Below are 5,559 nucleotides of genomic sequence, written 5' to 3' on the forward strand. Positions count from 1 at the left end.
TGATTGGATGAAAACTTCAGGGCTTCTTTTCTGTATATAACAAATTAAATCTGTACATATTTTTTGTACTTTGTTATGTAAATTTTGCACAGAAAGTTTTGTCACAAAATTTATTTTCTTTTAGTTTAGTTCTGTGCATGCACTAATAAAACTGGTTGTTTAATTTAAAGAGAATATGTAAAACTTTAACCCATGTTATTTTCTATTTTTTTTTTGGTTATTATTTCAGATGTGGATTTTTTTTAGGTAAAATTAATTTTTCAGGGATTGAACACTATTGTTAGCAAGTGCCTAAAAAAGATGTGAAACAGTTTACATATGTCAACTGTAACAGTAAGGTCCCAAATGGGCCCATTCCCCTAATAGTTTTTTATTTTAAAGAAAGCCATACATAGATGCTTCAAGCTATCTTGCTATGCACATTATACTTGTACTGTTTTTGTGCAGTTTATCTACTTTCTTAGTGAAGTATTTTTTTGTATAAAACCTGGTAAAATCGTGTTTCTTAAAAATTGAGCCTAAGAATGGAGTTGATTGGAAATACACAGTATATATTAATAATGTATATGGTGTTTAAAGAATGGTAAGCATTGTTAATTTCATTGTTGATGAATGTTTTCTTCAATTAAAGTTATCTTAAGTTTGTGTTTACATAAGAATTTTTTTTAACTGTGCTAAAATCTAATGGGAGATTATACCCATTATTCTGATGGGTAATTATTTATATTTCCAAGTGTGTGAAGTTTTTTGTTTTTTATGTTATGCTAGTGAACTATACAAAATAAAGTATGAGCCTCTTCCCCCAAAAAAGTCATAGATGAAATTTTGTTTGAGAAGGGTCACATTTACCATATTTTTTTCTGTTGTGCTGGCAAGGTGAGCCATAGGTTTCTTATGCTCTTCAGTACCCTACAGCAGTAAAACTGAAATGCTGTGTTAAGGATAGATCTGTAATGAGCCATTGCTTCCTGTGACTAGAAAGGAAAAATGGAATTATCCTGCCAGTCTTTGTGATGCTCTAAAAATACTTTCAGAGTAGCCATTCCAGAAAAATTACTGTTATATATTTGTCTGAAAAGTTTTAAAAACCGTTTAAAATCAGTTGCATATGGGAACCTTTTGGCTTTAATTTAGGTTATTCTGAAGGGTGCAAACCTGCTTGGAACTTCTTTATTGTTGAGTAGGAAATAAACAGAACCCTCTGTTCTTTATTTTTCTTGACTAAAGATGACTGAGCTAATAAAACTTCAGAGTCAAGAATTAGTTTGATTATTTTCCTATTTATCCATTTCCATTGATTTGGGCCTCCCACTGTTTAGCATTGACTTTAAAAAATAATTTACTTTTCAAAGAATTTTATCTTGCTGAGTATTCAGTAGCACAGATGGAAATGCTATAGTTTTTTATGAAAATTGAGGGGTCAGCAGTTTGTTTTTCAGGAAAGGGTCAAATGGTAAATAACTTGGGCTCTACTGGATATAGTCTCTGTTGTTACTCATCTCTTATAATGCAGAAATAGCCAGGGACTATACATAAATGAAGGTGAATGTGTTTTAATAAGACTATTTACAAAAATAGGCAATGGGGCTGTGGTTGTCACTCCAGCGGTGGAGTGCTTGCCTAGTATGTGTGAGGCACTGGGTTTGATCCTCAGCACCACATAAAAATAAATGAAGTTATGAAAAAAATATTTTTTAAAAAATAGGCAGTAGTTTAGATTTCGCCCACCAGTCATAGTGTACCAACTATTGCTTGAGGTCCCTCAAAGCTGTGCTTTTATGGTAGGGTGTGCATTTAAAAAATACTAGTTTGATGGTTTGTGATACACTCTATCTGTTTAAGAATTGCAAAGTATAAAAACTGAATTTGATAATAAAGTTGCCACTGTAAATGTTATTTTTGTGTAAAAGAGGAGAGTACATAATGAAAACAATAAGTGGGTAAATATGTCATCTGTGTGCCAAGACTAATGCAAATTAGGGAGGGAAGTAAAAATGATGAAAAAGCAGAATTGCAGAACTTATTATGTCCAAGTTAGATCAGAAATAGCTACTAGTTTTTTCATTTGAAATAGTTGTTAGGAAAAAGTAATAAGAGATCTTGGATAGGACATGATGGAGGTGAGTTGAATATTACCCACTAATTCCACACAGCTGACAGATATTTTAAAAAATGAAATTCCTTTTTACCATTGATATTTGCTTACTTGGGATATATACCTGTTGGGGTTAGTACACCGATTATTTGCCTTAGAAATTTATTAGGGTCCTTGTTCTTGGCAAGGCATCTTGATATCCCATCTGGCAAAACTTGCTGGAGGAATTAATTTTTTATTTCATTGTTGCCAATTAAATGACATTAGCCAAAAATTTTCCTTACAGTGCAGAGTAGAAATGGTTGATTGTGGTGTTCATTGGTTTATATGTGCTTCATTTAAAAACTAGATGATCAAGAAATATTATGGAGGACTTGCTTTCAGTATCTTGAACATCCAAGGGAGTATGCTGAAAATTACCTTCCTTGAAAACTATAGTAATTAGCTGGAAAACAGTCTTTTTTAAAAAAATACCCATTTATAGTAAAAGGCACAAAATAACCTGATTAGTTGTATGAAGCTACTGGAAAAACACAGGAATATCTGGGTGGAAGATTAAATAAAGTCACTTGGGAGATTATATTTTCCACAACTTTTGTCCTTCTCCCTACTTTCCCTGCACCCAACAGCAGCTCCAGGGAGGATGTGGGTAGAGCATTCAATGAACAGCCAGTTTTTCATTAACCCCACCTTCTGCTTCATAGCACAAAGGCAGAGAACTATAGAGAGGGTTGGAGTGAGCTTCAAAGACTTGACAACATACTACATGTTACAAGGGTTCTGTAAGAATTCTCCAGAGAGACAGAACCCATACAAACTATGGAAATTTATGAGAGGGCACATAGGGGAATTGGCTTACATGATTATGGAGGTTGAGAAGGTGGCCTGCCAGCTGGAGACTCAAAGATGCTAGTAGCATTGCTCAGTCCAAATCTCAAAATCTCAGAACCAGAGAAGCCAGTAGTGTAAGGCCTCACAACCCACGCGAGGCTGTTGACATCCAAAGGCCAGAGAACCAGAAGGTCCAGTATTCCAGGGCAGGAGAATGTCACCAGTTTGCAAAAGAGAAGTGTGCCCACTTCCCCATTCCATCCATCAACACACAAATCTCTGAAAATAACTTCAGAGACACATACAGAAATAATGCTTTACCAGCTCTCAAAAGAATTCTTAAAATTGATGCCTAAAAATAACCATCTGAGGGCCTGACTTTATTTGGGACAGGACTGGAACAATGAATACGCTAAAGAATTGCTAAAAACCATAAAGCATGCACCTAAAATTTAGTTGGGGGCTAATGGTTGATGATGATACCAAGAGAGACAACAAGGAGTTTAGACACGATGGGGAAAGAGAAAGAGCCTTGATAAAATCACAGATACTCCTGTGATCAGGAAGAATGCATCCTGAAGCCTGTGACCTAAAAGTGACCAGAGAAGGAACTTCTGAGTCACAAGTTCCTGCCTGAATGCAGGGCCAACTTTTAAACCCTAAGCTGTGAAAGCAACCTTCAAGCCACACACACCCCCAGGATAAGGTGAAAATCTTACTGATTCAGAGGTTAGAAGTACAACTTTTGACCATTGAATAGCTGACCACACATGTGCTGACTCAAGCAACCCCTAGGAAATCCAGGGAGGAAAAGTTGAATACTAGTGCCTAAGGTGGCATATTGAGGAAGAAATAGGCTTCATGAATTTGTCCAGCCATGTCACTAAATAATAATGATACATCTGAAGTAGGTGAGAAAGGTCAATATGCAGAGATGCTATAAGTTACCTAAAATATACAGTTACAACACAAAATTATGAGGTAGCAAAGAAAAGTGTGATCCATAATAGAAACTTCCTTTGAGGGGTATCAGATATAGGATAAATGCTGAGAAGCTATTTCTAAAATGTTCAAAGAACTAAAGGAAACCATATTTAAAGAAATAAGGAGAATATGACAATGCCTAATCAAATAGAAAACATAAGGAGATAGAAATATATATATGTTTTCTATTTGATTAGGCAATGTCATTTTCCTTATTTCTTTAAATATGATATATAATATATAATATAATGTATTATATATTATATATAACATTATATATATAATATATAATACATTATATTATATGTTATATATATATATGAATGCCCTGGAGTTGAAAAGTACAATAACCAAGGTGAAAAATTCAATAAGGTTTGAGCAGCAATTTAAACTGGGAAAAGAACCAGCAAACATGAAAATAGATTAAGAGAATATGTAATTTGAAGCATAGATAGAAAAAAGAATGAAGGAAAAAAATCTTCACTCTAAAATAATACCCAAAAAATTAACTCAAAATGGATCATAGATTTTAATGTAAGCAAAAATTAAAACATTTAGAGGAAGATATTTGTTATCTTTATTGAGGCAAAGCTGCCTTAGATATGAAACAAAAACAAAAAAGGGCAATTTTTAAAACAATACATAGAATTTTATTAGAGGAGATGGAAAAGCTATTCTATTCACCTAATTCAGATGAATCTCAATTTCAATGAGTGTTTGACCTATATAGTTTTATTCCTTCAATGCCGTTTTTGTCACATATTACATCTTTTATAAAGTATCCATATGTATACATTTATACTTGTCGCTTTATGGTTGTTGTATTTTAAACCAGGAGGAAACAGAAGTTACAAACTAAAAATTCTTTTATTAAAAAAAAGTATGTTCTTTGTGCTTGTGCTCATATTTATATTTACCTTTGTCAGTGTTTTAAAATCCCCTCATATGAGTCTGAGTAACTTTCTAGTTCCCCACTTTCATTTCAGCCTGAAGGGCTTTGCTATAGTCTGGATCTGGAGTTTTCCCCCCAAAGGCTCTTGTGTTTAAGGCTTGGACACAGCCTGTGGCACTATTGGGGGCGCGTGGAACCATTAGGAGATGGGTCCTAGTGAAAGGAAATCTTTGGGAGTGTATCCTTGAAGGGGATATTGGAATTCCTAGCACCTTCCTCTGTCTTTGGCTTTCTGGCAAGAAGATTACATCTGCACTATGAAAAGAAACAGGATGGGAAATGTCAGGCTTCCTTCTTTTCTAAAGACCCTCTCACAGGAACTCAAGGATCTGCTACATCATATCCCAAATGACCTCAGGAAGTTCCATTACATCTCACCTCTTAAAGATTCCAGCACTGCTTAAATAGTGCCACCCTGGGGACCAAGCCTCCTATCCTACCACATCCAAGCTATAGCAGATATATGACTTCAGAGAACTGCAGAACAACACAACACTAAGTGCATTATACATGTAATGGAAGTCCAAACAAAAAATATCTAAAGAAATTGTGGAAGGCAAGAAGAAAATCCTGAAATCATTAAGAAAAACAAAAAACAAGGAACCACCAATAAAATTGACAGCAGACTTCTCAGCAGAAACAATGAAGGATGAAGGGAAGTGGACATGTTCAAAGTTCTGAGGAAAAAAATACTGTT

The sequence above is a fragment of the Urocitellus parryii genome, chromosome 5 (genome assembly GCF_045843805.1).
Source record: "Urocitellus parryii isolate mUroPar1 chromosome 5, mUroPar1.hap1, whole genome shotgun sequence".
In the NCBI taxonomy this organism is placed as follows: domain Eukaryota; kingdom Metazoa; phylum Chordata; class Mammalia; order Rodentia; family Sciuridae; genus Urocitellus; species Urocitellus parryii.